The sequence below is a fragment of the Sciurus carolinensis genome, chromosome 15 (genome assembly GCF_902686445.1).
Source record: "Sciurus carolinensis chromosome 15, mSciCar1.2, whole genome shotgun sequence".
NCBI lineage: Eukaryota > Metazoa > Chordata > Mammalia > Rodentia > Sciuridae > Sciurus > Sciurus carolinensis.
In genome coordinates, this window is record NC_062227.1 from 56,326,094 (window position 1) to 56,351,006 (window position 24,913).

The 24,913-nt window shown below is 52.6% G+C and overlaps 1 protein-coding gene across 8 annotated transcripts in view; it reads left to right on the forward strand.

The window, feature by feature from the left end:
* Positions 1-24,913, forward strand: part of Ctif (cap binding complex dependent translation initiation factor) — a 283,522-nt gene that overhangs the window by 204,253 nt on the left and 54,356 nt on the right. The gene's annotated exons all lie outside the window — the stretch shown is intronic.

Consider the following 24,913-nt stretch of genomic DNA (forward strand, 5'->3'; position numbering starts at 1 on the left):
CAGTCAGCGCCTGTTAAATGCATGTTGCAAACTGCCTGGTAAATGAGTTGACCAGTGAGGAGCAGAACCCATCTCTCCACCCTGACCAGTCTGCAGCCCTGGCTACTGCTCCCACCCTCCTGGCCTCACCCACCATCTGGGGCCTGCTGGGGAGGCCGAGAAACCTGCAGGGGGCGCCAGTACACAAGGCCGCCTCACTTGCCTGCAACCAGCCTCTCTGGGTGTTTTGGCACCCTGAGGGTTGTCCCACGGGGAAGATCAAGCCACATGATGATGACTGCCACTAGGCCACCTTATTGTGTGCAATTTCCGGCCCCTCCGGGACCCCAGGACTGAATCCTGAAACCTCAGGCTGGGACTTGGTGCTCCTTCCCACTTACACCCAAGGCAACCAAGGCTCCCAGAGGCCACAGAAGGTCCCCAGAGGTTGCAGGCAGACTTGGAATAGGGTGGAGCGTAGGTCCCAGGAGCATGCCTGTCCAGAGATGCCCGCCTGCGCCCAAGGAGCCCAGCTGCCCTTAGCAGCAAAGGAGGATTAACAAATTCAGCAGAGGCTGCATTTCTTCAACGTGGTCGTCTGTCTGGCACTCCGTGCTTTCCTTCTCAGACAGCAGCAGGTGTGAAGAGAGCCCTGGCTGTCAGCTGGCCTCCCTCACGGCCCTCAGAGTAGACCAGAAGGCCTGCAGCAGAGGTCAAGAGCAGGCTGGGCCATGGTGGGACAGAGAGCAGGCCATAGCCTCGCTAGCCTCCACAGCCCCGGGAGGGGCAAGCAAAGACTCCCTGCTCTGTGTCCTGCTCGCCTCGTACCTCCCGAGGGAGCCCAGCCAGCACTGCCCTCCCCCACATGTGCCTGGACCCCAAAAGTGGTGGGCCTCAGGTTACTAGTAGCGGACAACTTGGGGATCACTGCATGTCAATGCCCCAGCTTAGTGCTGGAGTTCCATTTTGGTTGCTATATGATTTATGGAACTTTCTGGTAGGATTCTTACTGGGGTTTTCAGCAACCCCCTTATTAGGATATTCACAATAGACCACAGGCCACAGAATTCTAGAAACAGCGGCCATGAGTGTCATGGGGCCCCAAATCAAGAGGGTAATTCTCAGTCTGTCTTCTGAGGAACCCACACAGCCAGGTAGGAAAATGGGGTCGAGTCCTTTGTAGAAACACTTATTTTAGCTGCTCATTCAGAAAGGGCACACCCTGTATCAGTTGGGGAGCAGAAACCCAGTCTGCGGGATACAGACAAGGGGTTGCTCCCCAGCCAGTGCGCTAGGGAAAGCATGGCGCTCCCTTTGGTAGGAGGTTTTCCTGATCTGTCCTCACTGTGGGACTCTGAGCCTGGGTCGGTATGCAGAACTACAAGGGGGCTCTGGAACAGTCACCCGGGGTGGCCATTGAGGCTCTGGGCGTGCTGGGAGAAGAGACAGCGCAGTGGGCCCTGCGAACTCTAATGTCTGCTCCTAAACCAAGCAATCCTCTTCTGTTGCCCACAGTGGGCCAGTGAAGCAGGAAGTGGGTAGGGGTCAGTGCTCCAGGCAGGCCTGAGATGGCAGCGACGGTGGACACAGCCTCACACACCACCAAGTGCCGGCAGCCAGGAGGCCCCATCGGAGGTGGGGGTGTCCTGAGGCCCAGACCCTAATGGGAGCTCTCACCCCACCAAGAAAGGAAACTTCAGACCACGCTGGTCCCTGGAGAGCTGGAGTCACCATGGTGCCTAGGAAGCAGCTCCAGCCCCACTGCCTAAGAACACAGGGTCAGCCACCCCACTCCACCCCAGCCCCCGCCCTGCCAGCTGTGTGGCCTAGGGCAAATGGTTTTGTCTTTCTGTGCCTCATTTCCTCATCCGTAAAATGGGGCTAACAGATATTACCTGCTCCATGTGGGTGGACCGGCTTGAGTGGTGAGGATGACAAGGTCCACTTGAAAGCAGCAGAGGCCAGTGTCCAGTGTGGTGCTCATCCGGGCTCCCTCTCCGGGTCAGGTGACTGGCAGGAGCGCGGTTTACTCCTTCCCCCAAGTCAGGCGGGCGCCCTGCAGGTGCTCATTAACCCCGGATCCTAAGTCTCCGTTAGACTTGGGAGGTGCACGTGAATAGTCCCATTTTCCAGATGGGGAAGGAAAGACCCAGGGCACTTAGGAAACACAAGTGCAGTCACATCGCCAGCGACAGAGCAGAACAAGGGCCATAGCCCTGGTGCCCTGTGCCCGGCTTTCTCAGAATGCACTCTCGCCTGAGAGCCCGTGATGGACAGAAGTGCATGGGGGAGGGGAGCAGGTGAGGCCAGGTACAGGCAGATGACAGGTGGCAGGGAAATGAGATAAGAGGCCACAGTTGAGATGACAGAGTTGTTTAGAGCCTCCTCCCCACAGATGGAACAGTGGCCACGTGCTCTCCCCTGCCCTTTTATGACCGAAAGAATTTGGAGACATTGTCTAGACCAGCGCTCAGTGACGGGCTGGGGTCTGCTCCTTCCCTTCCTCTTGGTGGGGGTGGGGAGCTCCTTCTAGAGCTGCAGGCAAGCAGCGAGATGGCTCCTTGTCCTCGGGGCCAGCCTGGGCTTCCCCGGTGTCCTTTTTCCCACCCATTAGTCTCCAGCCCACTGCCCTGGACCGTGATTCATAAATGCAAAGAAAAGGAACCAGTTCCGTTTGGCTGCCTCCTACGTGGCTGCCCCCGGGGCTGGAGGCTACGGCTCTGGATGAAAGCGGGTCCTGGTCTGTAGGTCTGCCCAGGGTGTTTACACATCTCTGAGCCCCACTGTATACAGCCTCCAAGGTCAGCAGCACACTGAGTCTCCAGGGACAGAAGTCCTGAGGAAGCAGATCGGGTCTCGGGTGAGGCTGTGCCTTCTGTCGCCTGTCTAGGCTGGAGGAAGTCTGGTGGCACCTTGAACCAGTCCTGTCCCCACTGTTCACAAAGCCCCAAAAGCCAAGAACTGCAGAGTAAGAATGAGAACAGAAACAAAGACTGACAGACACACAGACAGACAGAGAGCAAGAGCCACAAGCTGTCTGTGATTAAGCGAAGACCCTGGGGCGCGCAGGGAAGCAGCCTGGGTTGCTCAATCCCAAAGGAACCCTGCTAAGGTTTCCCCGGCACACAGCCCAGAGTGTCACCCGGACAAAGAGTCGCCTTGTAAAAAGCTTTCTCCATTGCTGTGGCCATGCCTTTTATTTTTTAAACTCCCTCCTCCCCACGCAGTGTGATTTACCACGTCCCCCACAAGTTACGTGGCTACAGCCATATTTCAGAATGGGGTTAAGCCACCCAGAGCTCAAAACTGGAAAGGTCGGAGGCGGGCGGTGGGAGGGCGAGGGACACTTAATACAGCACATTCCACACACACCTCTGCTGCCGCGCTTCATGTGTATCCTCTCCCTGTGAACTTGGCAGGGTGCTGCAGACACCTTGGCTCCTCTGCCTTATAAAGGGGAAGTTGGCGTGCGGGGCACTTGAACATACAGAGAGGGTGTGTTGGGCTCCCACGCTTCCTCTCCCTCCAGCCTGGGCAGAAGAGAGAGCGGGGAGATGGTTGGAAGGAATGCCTCCCAAGGGCAAGATGGCCAGAGGCCAGCCCAGCCTAACAAGCATCTATTGAGCACCCTCTGTGTACCTAAAGGGGCAGAGTGCCAGGTTGGGCTTGAGGAGGGGCTCAGAAGCCCCATCTGCCCCTTGCCTCTCTCTTGGCCCCCCTCGGTCATCCACCCCTTCCTGGTTGGCATAGCTCGGGTCGCGAAGACTGGGGGAGTCACTGAAGGCAAAGACCCGCCATCCCCGCCTTCCCGGAGCTTCTCCCCTCTGCCTCCTTGTCAGGCTCTCAGTGACCCCAAAGGGCTTGCTTGCAAAAGTTTGTTCTCTGGACTTTGTTTTTCCCCATCTGCTCTACCCTCCTAGCGCCTGCTGGCTCGGCCCCAGCGCCAGCCCCTGTCTGTCCCTGCAAACACAAGTCAGCTGTGTGTGCAGACAAAGCCTGCGTCGCAGCGGGGGCTGGGCCTGCAGAAGGGACATTTCCAGGGAACTCTGGGGGTGGCGGCTGGGAGGGCAGAGGCGACCGTCTGATTAGCAGGGACTCGGCGTCACAGTCTAGGGCAGAGAGGGTGCGGGGGCCTTGGCCAGGCCCCAGGAGCCAGTGGCTGTGGGTGGTGACCAGGGGAGGCAGCCAGGCTGGAAGAAATCTGCTGTTTGAGAAGCGGAGGAAACGGGCTGGCCAGGGAGATAACAGCGCGTTCTGTGTCCGCGTCTGCGTCTGCCGGGAGGGTGGCTGGAGCCGGGCGGTCTGAGGCCGTATCTAGTGAGATTCTTGTTCTGGGTTGTGAAAGTGACCCATGGAGCCAGCAGCAGGGTTCAGAGCCTGGGAGAGGAGACACGTGGCCTCGCCCTCTCCTCCCCGTGTCCTGCGGCCTCCCTCCTTCCCTCTTGGTCAAAGAGTAGCCGGAGGGGAGCGTCCACAGCCCAGCGCAAATGGTCAAAAGACCTGGGTTTTGGGCCTGATTGTGCCACTCCTGTGACCTATGAACTTGGAGACTTCCCCAACATTTCTGGCTGTCTCGGTCTCCTTGGCTATAAAGCGGGGATCATTCATATCCTCCCTGCATGGCCCACAGGGCGGCTGGAAAGCTCTCATGACATGAGAGCTTGAAAACAGTCTGCAAACTGTACAGCACCATGTAGAGGCAAAGCGCTGTGCTGTGAGCGTGACACTGCTCTGTCCCCGGCGCTGCCGGCTGCAGACCTGACAGGGCCTGGGTTCCGGGGGGCGCGGGAAGGTGGATGAAGACCTGGGGCTACAGGCCTTTCCAGGAGCACAGCCAGGTGAGCCCTGTGGCACCCGATCCCGGGGCAGGAAGGGAGTCTCTTGCTGGGGGCAGGTGACTGGCTGACTCGAGAAGGTGGCCTGGCAGGGGCTTGGACTTCTGGGAGACAAGAGAAGCTATATGAAGCCCCTTGTCCATCAGGGACCTGCCTGGCCTGCAAGATAAAGTCCAGCTGATGCAGAGGGATGGGGGTAGCACCTTGAGGTCCTCTCTGAAGCCTCTGTCACCCAAGGAAGCCAGGTCACCCTGTCCCCCACCGCCTCCCCATCCTGACCTGGAAATGGGCCATGTCTGATGTGGAAACTCAGGAAGGAGCTGGCAGGGGTGACAGGACTGTGAGGCTGAGAAAGGCTGAGCTATTTAAAGTGTGCAGCGCCCAGGGGACATGAATGCCACCCCCAGGCCCTCTCAGCACTCAGATTGCCCTTCCTTGGCCCAGATCCTGTGCCTTCTGGGTACCCACAGGGCCACAGGTCAGATTCCCGGGACTCTGGGAAGCGCCGAGCAACAGGTCCTGGGGCTGGCATGGAGGGACGGCTCAGTCTGGCCTCGGGCTTGGGTCCCTTCCTCTGAGCCTCCAAGCCGAGATGGCCAGGCCGCCCAGGCTCCTTAGCTGTGCCTGATGGATGGGGCTGGGTACACGAAGTTGCTTAGAGGAGAAATGCCCTGGGTCTGTGGTCCCCTCCCTCCAGGGACCACCTTCATCCAGGACCGGAACGAGCAGGGCAGGAGTGGGAAGCAGGGCCGGGTCGCCTTCCCTGCCCGAGCCTGCCTTCCCCGCACAAATGTTTTTTCCTGCATCCCAGTGAACAGTGACCTGTCCTGGGTTCTAGGCCAGGTGCCGTCCCTGTTCTTCTCCCTGGGGAAAGCCCGGAAGAGCAACAGGCTACCACGCAGGCCACTGCTCATGGAGTCCATTCGAGAGTGCCATGGCACGGGCTCCCCAGGTGCCAGTGCGTGAACCAGCTGGTCTACACTGCAGGCTATACCAGCATGCCCTCTGTGTGGAGTGGCTTGAACGGTCACCCACTGCCCTCTCTGGGAAGGACTGGTTCTTCGTCCGAGATTGCATTCTTCCTACTATCTTGGCATTAAATTGTCCTTTCTTTTATGAAACAATGAATGGATACTTTTTAAAAAAGACATTCTTAGCAAAATAATATGCTGGCCACCCTCATGCTCAAGAAGTCCTCTGGTTCCCAGAACAGCACAGTTCATCCAGCACCTGGCTGTTCAGGGCATGAGGAGTGCACGGGTAAAGGGATCAGTGAGGAACAGGGTGCATCCTGGGCGAGCCCAGAGCTGTGTGCCCTCGCCTGGCAGCCGCTGCAGCTTCGCAGCTGGATCCCACCCACCCCGCCGTGCTGTCCTCCTGTCTGGAGAGGCTTCCTCCCACGTGGCTGGGAATTCGTGTCCTTAGTGCCTGCTGCAGACTGCCACCAGTCCCGCAGACCTGAAGGGACCTCAGAGAAGCAGCACGGGCTGCCTTCAGTAGAAAACAGCACATGACCACTGCCCTCTGACCCCGGTCACCAAGTCTTGAAGGCAGTCGGTCAGCCTCACTCCCGCCAGCCTTACACAGCCACATCCACATGTATCCTGTCACCTGCACAGACCAGCTGGCCCCTGCCCCTCTCCATGTAGCCTCTCAGTCCCAGTTGCTCCACAGGCATGCTGGTGGGCAGGTGGCCTTCTCCACACAGAGTCACAATTTATCAACTGAGCACTACGGTGTACCAGGCAGCGTGCTAATGGGAAGATGGGAAAGGTCCTTTCCTGCGGTTGGTGGCCTCCCGATCTGATGAGGGGCCCGGCAGACAAATCCATCTTCTAAGTGATTTTCCCCAGGCACACACGAACCGCTCTGAGAATCCAGAGAGGGAAGCACTTTCTCGGGATGGCTCTCAGAGAAAGGGACCCAAGACATGAGTCTCAGTGGCTTGTTGGCAAGCCAAGAAGGGTTCAGAAGAGCTTGCTCCAAGGTAACAGGTAGCAAAGGCAAGAAGCAGAAGACACATGTGCAGAATAAAAGGGGATTGTTCCCAGTGAAGGGAGCAGGGGGCGCCCAGGCTGGGAGGGGCACCGTGTGCCAGCCGGGGAGTGGGCACCTGGTCGATGGTCCCTGGGGCACCATCAGGGTTGGTTTTCTGTTTGTTTTGTTTCATTTGTGAAATGAGTATTTCGTTACCATATATCAGCTGTACATGCTAATGAGATTCACTGTGATATGTTCACATGTTCATACACATGTGTTGATGATACCCATATACCCTTCTTCCACCCTTGCTGCCCCAGTATCCTCCCCAGCTATAGTAATCGGTATTCTATTTTTACATTAATTTTATTTTATTTCTCATATATGAGAGACACTTTGCTTTGTGTCTCTCTTCACTTAACGTTACATCATCCAGCTCCATCTATTTTGCTTAACATGACAGGATTTTATTACCATGGAGGTTTCTAAGGAGGAAGGCGATTGACTGGCATGCTCAAGCCTCCCCCTGCAGTGGGCTGCATCCTCCTGGGGGCGTCCTAATGGTAGCCTCCTATGGAGCCAGGACAGCCATGAGAAGCCACAGCTCGGGCAGCAGCAGTGGGGTGGACCTGAGGGTCAGGGCTTGGTCTGAGAGTGGTCTGAGCGGTTGACTCTGAGTGACCTGGAAGTTTCCAGCTTGGGATCCCACAGGACCCCCTCCTTGGACATGCAGCACCCCAAGCAGCAGGGCCCTTGGGCAGAGTAAATATATGTGTGTGCATGTAGGGGTACATGTGAAGAAACGCATGAGCTCAGGGGACACCCACCGTCGCCTCTGACACCTTCCCCGTTGTTCCTGAAAAACAGACCCCAGGCGATCGCCCCAGGCTGCACTGTGTGATCATAGATAGGGCTTTTCAATCCGGGTGGTTTTCCTTCTGGAAAAAAACAGAAGAAGAGTGAATTTCTTTTCTCTTCCTGTCCCTTTTTCCTTTCTTCCTCCCTCCCTCCTCCTTTCCCTCTCTTTCATGGAAAAAAAAATAATAATACTCTCACAGAAAGGTAGATGAGACACAGAGACAGTGGTACTTTTTACTCTTGCAAACCCCAAACCCAACTCAGCAAATACAGAGCTAGAAAAAGAATGTGCAGAGATTCACCCTCACACGGATGTCCTTTTCCGGTGGTCTGGATGGCCTTCCTGTGCCCCGAAGCCCGTGCTGCTGCTAGGGGCACTCCTGGGAGCTCCTCGCATCTCCAGCTGGGGAGCACCTGGCGCTCACACACATGGGCCCACCCGGTTCCCGCGGAAACTGCCCACCTGGACTCAGCCCACTTTTCCCTTTGAATAGGACAGAGGAGCCAGGGACCCAGTCACAAGGCAGCAAGGAAAGCAGAAGGCTTTCAAAAGTGAGAGGCCCCAAGGAAAGGGATTTGGGGATACTTGGGAAACTGCCTGGAAATTAGGACCAGGATGTGGCCTTGGTTTTGTCCTAACTACCTCTGGTCTCGGGGTCAGTACCATCAAGAGCTACCACTTACCAAATTTCCACTGCATACTTTGGCGGCACTTGGGGAACTTTGGAAGTAGCCAATGCCCAGGCCACACCCCAGGCCAAATGAGTCACCACCTCAGGGGCATCACCACTGTCCAGGGCTTCCCCAGGGAGTCCAACACACAGCCAGAGAGGGGAACCCCTGTCCCCTGCATTCAGCTTGGATCTTCTGCACAGGCTGGTCCTCGCAGCAGCCCTGCCAGCTTCAGGAATGTGGGAGGAGACCAGACAGTTGAAAAGCTTGTCCAAGATCCCCTCCTCCCAAAGCCCATTACCCTGGATCCCCCGGCAGACCTCCAGAGTGAGGAGGGAGCGGGTGTAGGCCAGAGAAGTGATGGGAGAGAAGTGAAGCCGCTGGCAGGAGGGTCTCTGTTGGAGCCTCGCTCCCGGGACAGGAGTGATAGCCACCCTGGGGAACGGAGGGCCATTTGCCTCTGCTGGGACCTGAGCCCCATTCAGCCCCGGGGGGAGCAGCATAAAAGGGCCTGGACTCGGACGCCAATTCCTGCATAGGTTCAAATCCTCGCTCTGCCGCTCACAAGCTGTGTGCCTTTGGCCTAGCGGCCTGTTCTTGCTGTGTTGTAGCTTCCTCGTTGGCACGCCCGGGTCCCTGCAGAGTTGGTAGGAGTATTAAATGAGACAGGGCCTGTAAGGATTTAAAGCAGTGCTTGGCACAGAGTAAACACTCAATAAATCCCAGGCTCTCTAGTAATGACAGTTACTATTGTCACGATGCAGTTGTTTGGTGCTGAGCAGACACCAGATAGGGCCCTGATGCATATCAGTGACAGGTGATCATCTTCGTGTTTGCCCTTGGCACTACCCGCTCTGTACTGGAAGAGCAGAACTCCCAGGACACAGAATCCATGCCTGGACTTCTGGAGGGAGAGGGAGGACTTCGGTCCAGCTGTCTCCCCTCCTGGCTCCACCCTGGCCCAGGCCTTTGGGCCTTCCTCCTCTCCTACCATGGTCATTGCCACCCTTCCCCCATCGACCTGACTCTAACAACAGAGAGAAGCCTTCTGCTTGGGGCGGGGGTGGGCTGCATGGCCTCTGAGTCCCTTGGCCCCAGCTCAGCAGTAAATCTCCTCCCCTTGTCCTGTCACTCAGCCCGTGCCCTGCTGGGGACCACAGCCCATCCATATGGTCCAGTCGACAGCCTGGGAGGGGGCCCTGGGGCTGGGACTTTGTTTGGGGCCTCCAGACCTTTGAGGCCAGGGCGGAGCGGGTCAGGACAACAGCAGTGCCTTTCACTGGCTCTCAGAGCAGCTGTGAGGTAGCCCAGGCAGGAGGCCGATGACTGAGGTCCACCCATCCTTACTGTGCGGGACGGCAGAGGAGGGGCCGCGGAGCATGACTCGGGCCACATTGCCTCCCATGTTAGATATCAAAAGAAGAAAGAAAGAAAAGGAAGAGGTGGGGGAGGGAGAGGCGAGGGGAAAAGGGAAAAGAGGGATGAAAGAAGGAGGAAGGGCGAGGGAGAAAAGTACAAGCATCCGGGGCTTTTCCGTGCAGTTTGGGCCACAGGCTGGCTGCACAGCCTCCTGGAGTCCTCTGCTACCCTCCTTCTGGGGCCTTAAATACCACAGCTCCCCAAACCAGCCATTGCAACAAGCCCAGCTCTGTCTCCTGGGTCAGCCCTCCTGGCTCCTGGGAAGGAGAAAGGGACAGGGTGCATGTGCGTGTGTGCCGGCTGCCTGGTCACGCAGTCCATCTCCCGGCGTGCGTCTGGCTGGCTGCTCGCTGTCTGCCTGCTTCCCAAGGATGGTTTGCAGTGCAAATTCATGGCTCCCAGCTACAAATGCCATTTTCTCCACCCTACCCCGACTCCCCCACAGTGCTGCACTGCCCACCCAGCTTTCCTGCACCCTGGGGACCCAGCACTGTGCAAAGCTGCTGGCTGTGGTCCACTGAGCTGACGGCGAGGAAGCCTGGCAGTCCTGTGCACCCCATGTCTCCTGGGGGTGACATGGGCAGGACCTCAGCAGGTGAGGGTGGAGCCACACACTTCTGCTGCCCAGAAAATACTGCTTTCAAAGTCCCCAAATCCAGGCTAGGGGTGTAGCTCAGTGGTAGAGTGCTTACCCAGCATGCATGAGGCCCTGCAAAGGGGGTGGTCTCCAAGTGATAATTCCCGCAGGGGACATTTGGGATGACTTTCTCAGGAGGAGCATAGGAAAAAATCCAATAATAGCAACAGCCTGAGCTGGCATCCTGCTCTGGAGCTAGGGTACCTGCCTTTGGGGACAGAACCTCATTCTCGGGCTGTCACCTGTAAAGCAGGCATGCTGGAGCTCCAGGTCCTGCTCTGCATGCCCCCTGCTCCCTGGAGGAATCGGTGAGCCATCTCACCTCTCTGGCCTCCGGGTCCTCATCTGTAAGTAAATGGCCTGACCTGAGGTCCTTCCTGTGCCTGCAGTGTATTCCACGAATATGCTCCTCTCATTTCCCCGTGTGTCCCAGGGCCCCACAAGGAGCATTTCACCCCTGCCTGGTCGCACACCTGCCTGGCAGTGGGTACATTGCCAAGAAAGATTTGTGGAGCCAAAAGAGTCCAGGGTGGTGGTAAAGGTGAAGTCATGGCATTTGTAGATAAGTCCTGAGTCTGGGAGAGGCAGAGGCATAGAACACAGATCTGTTGTCCTCAGGTGAGACTCAGAGGTCACCCTTAAAGAAGTCATTGTGGGAAATGAAAAGAATCGCCAGCACTTCTGTGTCAGACCCCTGGAGGTGCAGGCCATCAGGGAATCCAGATGCCAATACCAGCAGCTCCTATTGATGTCATAGTGAGCCCTAAGAGTCTGGTCAGTGAAGGCCAAAGCCCATGCCCACCTCCCCACAGCATGCCCTTAAGACCTGAGGGTCCTTTACTGAGCATGGGGAGGTGGCAGAGAGTAAGTGAGTACATGTGGGTTCCTTGGCTGTCCTCCTCCTCTCAGAACAGACCTTCAGCATTCTTCCTTAGTGAAGGTTGCTGAACCACAGAGAAGTCCCAAGGCATTTGCTTTGGGTTTGGGGTTTACTCGCTAGTTTTTATTTTCCTACAACATGGCAGGCAACAACAGGCTTGGTTCGAATTCCAACTCTGTTATGTATTAATCATGTGAACTTGGGTGAATTTCTTACTCTCTCCAAGCCTGTTTCCTCATTGATAAAATGGGAGTGATAATAATACTTTCTAGGGTTGCTGTGGGAGTTAAATGGGATTTTGTAAAGGGCTTAGTACATCGTGGGTCCTCAATAAGCATTCATAATGTTGGCATTGATTCAAGTGGATAGTGAGAGGAATTTGCATCTTAGTTTGATTTTCATGAGGTGTGCACTGATAAGGTAGGTCTAGCCCTGTGCATAGCTCTGAGGAGATAGAATCAAGTGTAAATCAATGACATACCATGTTCATAGACTGGAAAACTCAAGACTGTTAAGACGTCAGTCCTCCCCAAATTGATCTTTAGATTTAACACAGTCCCATTCGAAATGCCAGCAGGCTTCCTGATAGAAATTGGCAAACTGATTCTGAAAAGTATATGGAAACTCAAAGGACCTAGGATATCTAAAGGAATCTCAAAAACCAACAAAGCTGGAAGCTGAGATCCAGGGCTGGTTTTTGCTCTTCCTGTTGGGGAGACGGGACATTACAGTGGGAAACCACACATTGTTCCAACAGTGTCAAGAGTGGTTAAAATACAGATCCTAGAGCCTGCCTGAACCCTGGCTCACAATGTCAGCTTCCCTACCTGGGCAGGGCACTTTTCACCTCTCAATACCCCAGGTGTCTGTCCTATGAAATGGGATAACCACAGTTCCACTGCCATAGGGCCATTAAAAAAATTATGCAAACTAACCCCCTGACCAGCTCCACTCTACCAACAGAACCAAGATCGGTCTTGTGTGCTTGGGATGAGTTAACCCTCCCCATCTAGTGGGGGAAATAAGACCCTTAAGCAGATGGCAATATTTGGTGGGGGCCATATGACCAAAATACTCAGTGATGCTCAGAAGGGGTTCAGAGGTCAGAAGGCCTTCACGTGGGTTGGCAGGAGACCATGTGTGAAAGTGTTGAACAGGGCATCGTTTGTCTACATGAGACGTCCTTGTGCCCAGGCTGTCCATCTGTGTTGGAGAGGGGATGGGACTGGAATGAGGACAGAGTCCCTGCCCCCAACACTGCATGTCCCATGGAGAAGGCAAGGCCACATGTAAGAGCCACCCTTCCCAGAGGGCGGGAGGCAGCCGCTGAGGACCTGCCGCTTTCTGAGTCCAGCCCCCACCTTCTCTGAGACCCAGACTGGGAAGTTGCTTGCCCAGGGTCACTTGGGCAAAGGTTAAACCTAGAGGAAGTTTCCAGCAGAACAGGAGTGAACAAAGATCTGATAGCGAGGTGCTGCCTGGGGCCTCAGAAGGCTGTTTCTGGAGAGCCGCATTCCACAGGGTGTTGCGGGTAGGGGACACCACCGGCCTGAGTCACCAAGGGGCAGCCCGCCAAGTTCGACAGGATGCCCTGCAAAGCCCTTTGGCCCAGGCCCAGCTCAGCAGCCCCTTCCCCACCCCCGCCCCCGGACACACATATCCCACCAGGCTTGGGGACGTTTCCTGAAAGACTAAGAAGGAGCGGGCGCTGGAGGGGCTGCTGAGCCGCCCTCCCCGTGCCGTGCCGGGGGCCAGGTCTCTCAGAGAGGCAGACGTGAGAGGGGAGGACGTGACCGGCAGCCTTCATTCTCAGAGGCCGGGGATTTCAGAGGAACGCAGCCAACTCCAGCTCTGAAGTTCCCACTTCAGACTCCGCCCGGCTGGAGCCAAGGGCGCCTGCCGTCGCCACCTTAGAAACCAGAGAGGCCCAGCACAGGCCAGTTGTGTGGGGGGACACGTCCTCCCGGTGGCGGCTTCCGTGAGCTGGCTCACCTCCTGGTGTTCCTGAGCAACCTCCTCCTGCAGGGCCTGGCCGTCCCCTGGCTGGCTTCCCTCGGCCCCTGCACCTGTCCACCTTCTCTTGCTGTTTTCCCAGGAGCTAAGAAGAGTCACTAAGAATGTCATGTCTCTGTCTTTGAAGTCTTTGAAGCAGACCAGGGCGAAAGCACAGAGGGGTAACATCAGCGGAGACAGGGAACCTGTCCCGAGAACTCCACAGGCCTCCAGCATGGCTGGCCACAGTCTGAACACAATGAGGGGACAGACCTGAGAGGGGACAGACCCATGTGGGGATGCAGTTTGCCCACAGCCCCTCCAGACAAAGCCAGAGCAGGGGGTAAGGTCTGGAGCTCCGCGGCCCCTTTCTCTTTCAAATCCTTGTGATTTTTCTCCCATTTTCTTCTTTTTTTCATTTTCTTCCTTCTGTAAGAAGGGGACAGAGGCAGGACTGTCAGAGATCCAGAGAAAAGAGCAGTGCAAGCTGTATCCAAGGGTCCCGCTGTCTCCTAGCCCACCCGAGCCCCGTCCTGCATGGATTCGTCCCTCTGCCCCACCCAGCCCCAGGGCCCCAGGGTGCCACCTCTTGGTGTGGGTCAGCAGACAGTAGACACAGAATGTGTCTGTGGCCGGTCCTGAGAACCCAGGGACCGGCACCCTAATCCCTGCATGCCTTCCCCTTCCCTCCCAGAGCCTGCCCTGCGACCTTGTAGCTTCTGATCCTCCTCCCCTGGGCTTCTCTATTGCAGGTCTTCCCAGGTCCAGTGGAATCTATTTGTATCCCTTTCATTTCCAAGGATTTCCCAGGGCTCTTCTCTCTGGCTTTTGTTACCCGCTCTTCCTAGTCTCCTTCCAGGTGTCTGGTCCCACCTCTAAACTTCAGGCAACTTTCTTTGTTCATGTGAGTTCTGTCATTATTTGTTAAGGGCCTACTGTGTGCCAGGCCTGGACGATGAAGGGATTTAGCAGTGAGGGAAACAGACCAAACAACTTGTCCTCATGAAATGTATATTCTATTGAGAAGGGGAGCAAAGAACCTAAAGCCAACAGATCAGTAAATAAGTAAATAAAATAAGCCTGCAGGGCGACTACATAGCTCTGAGGGAACATCCCTGACACAAAACGTGGTGCAAAGGCCCTGAGGCAGGGGAAGACCTGCCCATGGAGGAACGGCAAAGCAGCCAGGGTCTGGGAACGGGAGGACGTCAGGTGATGGAGAGGGGGCAGAATCTGCTGGCTGTCGTGAGGATCTGTGGAGCTCCAGGACGAATGGAATGTGTCAGTGTTTTGGTACAGGAAGGCAAGATCCGACTTGGGGTTTAAGAGGCTCACTCTGCTGCTGGGTTGAGAGTAGTCTGAAAGGGTTAGGTGGCAACGTTTGAAGGCTCTAGGAAGAACCCAGGTGAGAGGTGCTGGGAGACAGATCAGGTTGGGGAGACAGATCAGAGTCTGGGTCTACTTGGAAGAGACCACTGAGTGAATAAGCTAAAGGGTTGGATGTAGGTAGAAGAGAAGGTTGGGGTCAAGGATGACCCAAGATTTGGAGCCTGGACAACTGGAAAAGGAAGTTAACACTGAGCTGGGGTTGGGATGTGTCAAGAGCAGACTGCAGAGGGCAGGGCCAGGAGTTTGCTAGAAGCACACCATGCACAAGAGGCAGAATAGCCAGAGGGTGGACAGGCAAGCGGGCAGCTGGAGTCTGCAGTTCAAGAGGGGTCTGCACAGAAAGAAGCCCCGCATTTAGTGCGGACCCTGGGTGAGACCCCCAGGGCATGGCAGTAGATGGTACAGGACAGTTGCTTTAGCACAGGAGCTGAATTCCAGGGGCCTGAAATGAGGCCTGGGGAGTCTGTGACCCATGTTCTGACTGTACCCCAGCAGGAACGGGAGGAGAGGGCTACAGCCTACCCCACCCTAGGGCCCTTTCCCAGGCTGGCCCCAGAGGGAGCACACGGGTGGCAGTTACTTACCCTTAGAAGTGGGGAGCTTTCTCCGGTGGAGAACGGGGCGGGCTGCAGCCCTGCTGCCAACAAACCTCTTGACATTTCATGGGAAAATGGTGTCATTTTATCATTTTATTCCTTGGTGAGGCTTAAATTTCAACTTCAGGAAAACTGACTGAGAGGCTAGGCTAGACGCCCCGGGCTATCTCTGCTCCCTGTGGCTTTATAGAACTCAGACTTCCATTTACAACTCTGGTTTCTGTCGCTCGGTGCCAGTAAGATGAAGTATGTGGCAACCACTACATTTTGTGCTCTGTATTTCTGACAGAATGTTTCCTGCCCTGTGGTATCTCAGAAAACAGAATACAGTTGGTCCTCCATAGCCTCAGGTTCTGCATCTGCGGATTCAACCAACCACAGATCCCAAGTATTCAGGGGGAAAAAAAATTCCAGAATGTTCTGGAAAACAAAACTTAAAACGTACCTCGAACTGAGTGCTATACTGAATCCATGCAGTGAAGCGTTGTGTCGGCATTAGGTTGAGTATTGTAAGTAATCTTAGGGTGATTTAAAGTATGTGGGAGGATCTGTGGAAGGTATATGCAAATACTGCGCCATTTTATAAAGGACGTGAGCATCTGTAGAGGGAGCCCTGGAACGCCCACGGATACCAAGGGAGGACTGTGCCTTGCAGGGCGAAGGCCTGCTGCGTAGCCATAGGCTTCGAAGGGCTCCTTCCAAGTCCCCTCCTTTTTTTTTTTTTTTTTTCAGTAGGGCCTCGCTAAGTTGCTGAGGCTGGCTTTGAATTGTGATCCTCCTGCCTCAGCCTCCTGAGGTGCAGGGATTCCATCTTTTCCTTTTTAATAATTAGCCTAGCTGAAGTTCATCTTTATTTATTTACTTTTCCCTAAAAATTGCTCCCAAGCACTTCTTTGAGGTCACCACGCAAATACCTGAACTGGAAAAATGAGAGTCATTCAAAATGGCAGCCCCTGGCCCCACGCTTGATGAAACATGAGTGTCATTTCCCCAGGGAAATGAGGAAGGCTTTCCCCAAAGGGACCGATTCCCCAAAAGGGCCATGTGAAGACCCCAAGGACTGCGTTTCTTAGCCCAGACTTACAGAGAGATCCTGAGAGGGTCTCCAGCCACCCATGCCAGCACAGTCCTGGCCACGGGGCCACAAAAATTAAGAAAATAGACTGTGGTCCCCTCAGTACCCGTGACCGCTCCTGCTCTACAGCTTCATCCCCACTTCTCCAGAGATCCAGGGGATCTCAGGATCCTTCTGGTCTGATGACTCGTGGCCCCAAGGGTGAGTCTCACCCCCAAAGCAGAGCCACCTGCCATCCTTCCTCCTTCACCCCATCCTCTCCGCCAGCTGCTCCTTCAACAAACATTCCTCCCAAGGAGGTGCGCAGCTGAAGGAAGGAGGAGCCTCTGAGCAGTGTCCTGTCACCCTGGGCAAGGATTCAGTGGCCTTCAGCACATAAGAGATGGGCAGACAGGATGTGGGAGAGCCAGGCCAAGGGCCCCTTGAGACTCAAGAGCTAAGGGCCTTGGCTAAACCCCCAGGTGATCTTCCCCCTACATGAGCATCATCCATCTGTGCCTGGGGCAGGGCAAGCCCCCTGGTGTCCACAGCACCCGAGGGCCTCCCGGGCTGGGGAGGAGCCTTGGGGTCAGCAGGGGATGTGTTTGGCCAGAGCGCCCAGAGACAGAGGCTCTAGCTAAGCAAGGGGTTTGACTTTCGGGAACCAGCTGCTCCAGGTGCCGGGCAGAGGGGAAACAGAAGCAGAAGGAAGTTTGGGGATATTCTTCCCAGAACAGCTTTAAAAAATAGGACAGTTTTACAAACCATCTAGGATGATTGAAAGCAGGTGGGATTGAAGCAGATGCCCTCTGGAGACGCCTGTCAGACCCACGTTTGTCAGAACTCTGTAGGTTTTATGATCAGCAGATCCCAGGATGCGGCTTAGGACGTTCCTTCCCCCAGGCCCCTGTGAATGGAGCCCCTGACCCAGGGGAGGCCTCACACAGCTGTGGAGGGAGGAGGGAGGGGTGACGGAGGGTGATGGGCTGCGGGTGGGCAGGTGAGTTGCTGGTAGACTCTGGATTCCCCAACAGAGCATGGGGTCAGGGGCGGTTTGTTTGGCCTTGACTCCCTGTGATAAGAGATGTTATTCCCACCTTAGGAGTGGAGCTAGGGTCTGGAAGCAAGTGGCATTACTCCTGGCTGGGTATTGTGGTCCTGAGCTGGTCCTGACCTTTACCTTGAGGGTTGAATGGTCAGCCCTGACGGGGTTGCTAGTGGGAGGTTCCTCAGAGTTCTTGGAATGCTATTTTAAAAACCCATTGGTGGCCATTCTTCCCAGCATCCCTGGGCCTCTCCAGCACCCTCCCCCCTGTACCCTGCTGATGGGATGAGCTTCTTCTCCCCAACCTGATGTCGCCAAGATCACATTTCCTGGAATTAGGATAGCTTACAGGTTTTGAGAAAAGGGCCATCTCATGGGCTGCCACAGAGGGAGCCTGTGCTTCACCTTCACGTCCAGCCAGGAATGTTTTAAGGGAGTCTCCAGATTAAAGAAAGCACACAGTAAATTCTTCCACCTAATGAAGATGTCTGTTGTGGGTAAAAAAAAAAAAAAAAAAAAAAAAAAAAAAACCCTTCTTAGTTGTATCTTATTTTGGTTTCTTCAAATGCTTATAAAGAGGTGCCTGGATTCCCCGAGCTCTTTCAGATAAGTGGACTTGATTTCCCCCAAAGCTTATTCATCTGGAGAATATAACTAGACCTCTTTCTCTGCCCAGAATCAGGTCCAATGCTTGGGTACATGTCCCCTTTTCTTTCTTTCTTTCTTTTTTTTTTTTTTTTTTTGTCAACAGCCTGATCACGAAGGGTACTGTGTGGGGAAGGATTTCAGGCCAGTAAGAGAAACGGTCTGCTGTTTGCAGAACATGTGATTTCCCCCCTTACATGAGCATCATCCATCCATGCCTGGGGCAGGCAAGCCACCTGGTGTCCACGGCCCTCAGCCGGGTGCTGTCTTCACGCACTGGGAGTGAGAGGAGCCGCAGGGTTAGGGCAGAGCAGGGCAGCAGCCCCTGGAAGCTCCGTTTTGAAAATGACCGCTTCCCCCTCTGCGTGATTTTGGATCAGTGCAGGTCTGTGTGCGGGAGCCAGGGATGAGCTAGCAGAGACAGCTGAGTGCAGCCACCGACGTGGACATTGTTGTAAGGAAGTGGCCGTCTGACTTCTGTTGCCCCCCATGCGCCCCTGCCCTGCGTGCGCCTGCATGTGCGCCTCGCAACCACCGGAGCTGACCGGGGAGTCGCTGAGAAGAGGCGCGCCCCTGCGCACTCGGGTTCCGGTCCCTGCGGTCTGCGGGTTGCTGGTGTGCACACTTGTTTCTCAGCCTCACCACCCCAGCTGTCTGGGTGGGAGGCTTACGGTTTCCCCAGGCCACCCTTGAAGTGACTGGAATCAGATGTGCCCAACCCCAGCCAAATGATCTTCAGGTCCTTGTCAGAGTCCCCCCAGGACTCCGAGGCCTCTTGAGATCAGTCCCCCATTGGGGATTTCCCATAGTGAACCCCAGGAGGGTCTAAACTAGCCCCAGTTTCCCTGCCTTCAGACCCCTCCCATCTCGGGTCTCGCTTCTCCCATCCACGGGCAGGTTTCGGGTCCGCTGATCCAAGCCAGCATGATTGTTAATGGATTTCTTATCTCACGACTTATCTTGGGACTGGAAGAAAGCCCTGTCCTCGCAGTGTAGTACTAACATGGTGACATTGGGCTCCCACCATTCCAGGGTGGGAGATGCTCCACAGAGGCAGGAGTGGGAGGGTCCCTTTCCGGCATCCTTCAGATCACTCCACATAGGCCTGCTTTTGTGCACCTACAACCAGCCTCTCCTCCCCTGTGGAACAGGAACCAGCATTTATAGCTCACAGTACCCAAGAGATGGTGGGACACATCTCACGAACCCATTCTCCAGATGGGCTCTGTCAAGGTCAAGCAACCTGCCCAAGGTCACCTGGACTCTCTGCACTGTCTTTGGATATTTGTTGAACTCAACACATGCCCAGGATTGAGTGTAGATTACCTGACCCTGCCAGGAAACAGAGCCCTCCTTGGTGGGCAGAGCCCCTGGCACATGGAGGGAGCCTGTGCCAGGCTTCTCCATGACTCTGTTCACAGTCAGAGCATCCCTTGTCACCTAGGTAGCACTTCCTCTGTCTGCAGCAGAGCCAGCACCATCAGGGACAGGCAGGCGGGACAGGAGGTGGCAGACACAACTGTTCCCTCCTGCTTCCTGTCCCTTCCTACTGCAGACCTGCGAAGGAGCTGGCGTTATTTTTATCTGGGGACACTGGCGTGGGAGGTATTTGTCAGCGTCATCTGGTAAACGCAGTTGAATTATCTGTTGTCTAAGGCAACCCCAAATAAGTGAGTTAAGCATGCAAAGCTGTTCACATTTAAAAATATGGCAAGGAGCCCGGTACAGTGGTGCATGCTGAAATCCCAGTGGCTCTGGAGGCTGAGGCAGGAGGATGGCAAGTTCAAAGCCAGCCTCAGCAACTTAGCGAGGCCTCAAGCAACTTAGAGAGATCCTGTCTCAAAAGAAAAAAAAAATTAAAAGGATTGGAGATCTGGCTCAGTGATTAGGAACCCCTGGGTTCATTCTCTGGTAGCAAGAAATAAAAAAATAATACAAATACAAATACTGGTGACAGGTCACTTGTTCACGGTGCTACTGTCACAACCAAACTCAGAACTGTCAGTTCCAGGGCCTGAGCTGGATTTTTACCCTCTTAGATTTTGGCTTCATCACATGTAAGAGCCTCTCTCTCTCTCTCTCTCTCTCTCTCTCTCTCTCTCTCTCTCTCTCAATATTCAAAACGTTCTATTATTTGCTAAAATGATAGGTGGGAAATCTCTCATTGCATTACAATCTTCACTTCTTTTTTCCCCCATAGCTTTATTGAGGTAAAATTGAAGTACAATAAAATGTACATATTTGAAGTATGCAATTTGATCAGTTTTGACATGTATGTAACCAATACGATCCATATAAAAAGCATTTCCATTACTTTTTTAAAATTTGAAATCATGCAGACTGTGTTTCCTGCATGATTTATTACATTAGAACTCAATCGCCTTAAGATATGTAGAACCCCAAACTCACATGTCAACTATTTCAAAATTAAATGGCACACTTATAAATATCTCAGAGGTCAAGGAAGAAAACAAAAGAAAAGTAAATAAAAAGTGCTTTGAACTAAGTTATAACAAAAGCTTAAAATATCAGGATTTCTGGGATGAAATAGAACTCAGATGAACATTTATAACTTAAAGTACTTATATCAAAAAGAAGCTACAATAACAACCAAATTATTTTCGAATTATGTAGTAGAAGGGAAAAATAAGAGTAGGAGCAGAAATATATGAAATAGAGAAGAACTAATACAGCTAAAATTTGAAGAGAGGGGAAGGAGTATGGGGGAAGAGTGATAGTAGAATAAAACAGACATTATTACCTCATGTACATGTATGACTGCATGACCAATTGTGGTCCTGCCATGTGTATAATCAAAAGAATGAGATATTGCACTCTATTTATGTAGGATCTATCAAAATGAATAAATGCATTCTACTGTCATGTACAACTAATTAGAACAAATAAAATTTAAAATTTTTTAAAAAGAACACAAAATTTAATATCAATGGAAAGGGAGCTATCAAAATAACCCTATGGATGCTAAAAATATATTAAGGTAATATTACAATTGTATGACAACATATGCGATCGCTTTTATAACATGGTCTATATTAGAGAAGGATCCATGTGCTGCTGAGAAGAATGTGTATTCAGTTTTTGACGGATGAAATATTCTGTAGATGTCTGTTAAGTCTGAATTCTCAATTCTGTGTTTTAGTTCTCTAGCTTCCCTTTTAGTTTTTGTTTGGAGAATCTATCCAATGGTGACAGAGGCATGTTAAAGTTACCCAGTATTATTGTGCTGTGGTCTATTTGATTCTTGAAATTGAGAAGGGTTTGTTAGATGCTTCATGGTTTTGGGCATAAATATTTATGATTGTTATGTCTTGTTGATGTATAATTCCCTTAAGCAGTATGAAATGGCCTTCTTTTTCCCTTCTGATTAACTTTGGCTTAAAGTTCACTTTATCTGATATGAGGATGGAGACTCCTGCTTGTTTACGTGAGCATGTGAATGAGTGTCTCTTCCCATCCTTTCAGCTTCAGTCTGTGGATGTCTTGGCCTATGAGGTGAGTCTCTTGGAGATAGCATAATGTTAGGTCTTGTTTTTTAAACCCAATCTGCCAGTCTGTGTCTTTTTATTGATGAGTTTAGGACATTAATGTTCAAGGTTATTACTGAGATATGATTTGTGTTCCTGGTCATTTGGGTTTATGTCTAGTTTTTAACTTGACTTAGTTTCTCCTTGGATTGACTATTCCTTTAGTGCTGTTCCGCCCTTTGCTGGTTTTCACTTTTTCCCCATTCCATCTTCATGGAATATTTTGTCGAAAATGCTCTGAAGTACAGGCTTTCTAGTTGAAAATTCTTTTAACTTTTGTTTATCATGGAAGGTTTTTATTTCATCATCAAATCTGAAACTTAATTTTGCTGGATATAGGATTCTTGGTTGGCATCCATTTTCTTTCATAGCTTGGTGCATGTTAGTTCAAGACCTCCTATCTTTGAGAGTCTGGGTTGAGCAATCAGCTGAGATCCAAATTGGTTTCCCCTTTATACATAATCTGATATTTTTCTCTTGCAGCCTTTAAAATTCTATACTTATTCTGTAGATTAGGCATTTTCATTATAATGTCCCTTGGTGTGGGTCTATTGTCATTTTGTACATTTGGGGTCCTGTAAGCCTCTTGTATTTGATTTTCCATTTCATTAAGTTTTGGGAGATTTTCTGATCATTTCATTGAAAAGATTGTGCATTCCTTTGGTTTGTATCTCCATGCCTTTCACTATCCCGATAAATCTTAAATATCTTAAATTTGATCTTTCTATGTTATCCCATAATTCTTGGAAGTTGTGTTCATGGTTTCTTAACATCTTCTCTCCTTGGTCAACTCTATTTTCAAGATTATATATTTTGTCTTGGTTGCCTGAGGTTCTGTCTTCCAAGAAGTCTAGTCTGTTGGTGATGCTTTCTATTGAATTTTTTATTTGGTTATTGTTTCCTTCTTTTCCAGGATTTCTGCTTGTGTATTTTTTTTTTTTTGTCAAATTCTACCTGTATTTGCTCTCTTATATCATCCTTTACTTTGCAAATCAGTTTATGTACATTCTAAACTCTTTCTCTGACATTTCTTCCACTGTGGCGTCAATGGATTCTGTCATTGGAGTATCTTAGTTTGTTGGGGGCAATTTTTCCCTTGCTCTTTCATGTTGTTTGTGAGTCCACCCCTCTAACAGTATGCATTGGAGGCAGTAGTGTTTCTACCCTGTGGACTTAGAGTCCCTGAAGGTTTCTAGTACCTCACTTGCTGAGAAGCTGCCTATCTACTTTCTTGGTTTCACCTCCACAGAGCAGCCAAGAAAGCAGCCACCTCTATTCTGCCATCTTGAAAATCCTCCTGTCTTCTTGAAAACCATACTACTGTGTGTGTTACCCATGTGGTCCCAGTCTATGGACTGAAAGTAGGGGTCACGTTATCTACACTCAATCCTGGTACATATTCAGTCCAACAAAGCGGTTGCTGACCATGCCTGTGTGTGTCCTGTGCAACCCCCAAAAGTTTCTGAGGACAGTTTTAGGGGTGACCCCTCAAGGGCCTCACATAATAGTTCCTTCACCAGATGGGCTGCCCAACATTTTTCAAGTGTTTCTGATTCTGTTTTTTGTTACTGTAACAAAATGCCACAGACTGAAGCAAAAAAGTTCATTTAGTTCACAGTTCTGGAGGCTGGAAGTCCAAGACCAGGCAGCAGTATCTGGCAAGGACCTCATGCTGTGTTACAACACAGCAGAAGGTGGGAGGGTTAGTGAGTGTGTGTGGAAGAGCAAAAACCCAAGGGGTAGACTGGCTTTTTAACATCCTGCTCCCCCAGTTAACTGTTCGCTTGTGAGAAATGCATTACTGCCTCCTAGGAACCTCCTCTTCACCTCTTGAAGGCCCACCTCCCGACACTGAAATGAGATCTGGCAATCAAATTTCAGCTTGAGTTTCAGAGGGGACAGTCTGCATTCAAACCACATATCATACCAGGCTCTAGGGTGATGGTACCCCCAGGAGACACTTGGCAGTTCTGGGGACATTTTTGCCTTTAAAATTATCTTGAAAATGTCCATGTGGGGTGATGCAGGCCTGTAATCCCAGTGGCAAGGGAGGCTGAGGCAGGAGGATCCTGAGTTCAAAGCCAGCCTCAGCAACAGAGAAGCACTAAGCAACTCAGACCCTGTCTCTAAATAAAATACAAAATAGGGCTGGGGATGTGGCTCAGTGGTTGAGTGCCCCTCAGTTCAATCCCCAGTACCACCCTCTCAAAATCTCGAAAATGTGTAAGAGTAGATAGACATCCAGTGGATATCCAGTTGGTAGAGGCCTCCAGTTGGTAGGGTGCACTAGCCCCCCACAGAGAGTATGATCCAGCCCCAAGTGTCAATAGTGGCAAGAGGGGACAAGCCTGCCATGATCTTGGGGCAGATGCAGCCTTTCTCACCACCCAGCCTGTGACCTGACAGGAGGTGCCTGGATCAGAAAGACTGAGTGAAGAAGGTGGACAGTACCCACCAGCAGCCATGGGCCATGTGGAGCAGTTCAGAAAGTATTTATCTTGACACTTAACCTTATGGGAGGCCAGGACCAAGCCGGCCTTTAAAGGGCTGATAAGCAAGGTGTGGTCTCTGGCCCTATAGACGAACCACCCAGTTTTGTAGAGCACTGTTGGTTCCCAAGGTGATTTGGTATCTTATTGCTTCGTTCAGTCTCCACAACGAGTTTGGGCCTAATGGGACACGTATAACCAGCCCCATTTTGCAGATGACCAGACTAAGGCCCTTTGAGACAACATGGCCGCGGCCACAAAGCCCCCAAACAGGGGCTCTTCTGGGCTTCCTACAAGGCCAGAGGTAAGGGTAGCACAGCCCTTCCCACCACAGAGCTCCCTCTGCTCTCCCAGGTCCTGTTGGGTCCCCCATTGTGTCCGCATTGGTGAGGAATCTGTCCTTTCTTCCATCCACTTTAATACCATTGGAACCTGAATGGACAGCCTCCCTGCTTCCCTAAGGAGCCTCCATTGCAGCCCAAAGCCAGAGTCCTCTTGGTTTTGTGTCCTCTCTGATGTTTTACTAAGACCAAGCTCAGATCCAGCAGGGAACTTACCCACCAGTACAGGAACCGGAAGGCCGCCTCCCCTGGGCCCTGGCAATATTTCCTCCCTGGCACGGCCATTGCCCTGGAGGCTCCCATTCACTTATTCACCTGGTGAGGGGCAGCAAGGTCTTGATGCTGGATGAACATTGGTGAGTGGACAGGCACAGGGCCTCCACCCTCCCGAGCTTGCAGCCTGCATGGGAGAGGCAGTCCCCAAGTACATAAAGCCACAAGTGTGTGACTTCAGGCTGTGCTATGTGTGGAAGAGAGAACGAGATGCAGGGACAGCCAGTAACCAGAACTGAGGACTACTTAGAGACGGCTGGGGCTGTGGGAGGTGAAGCCACCAG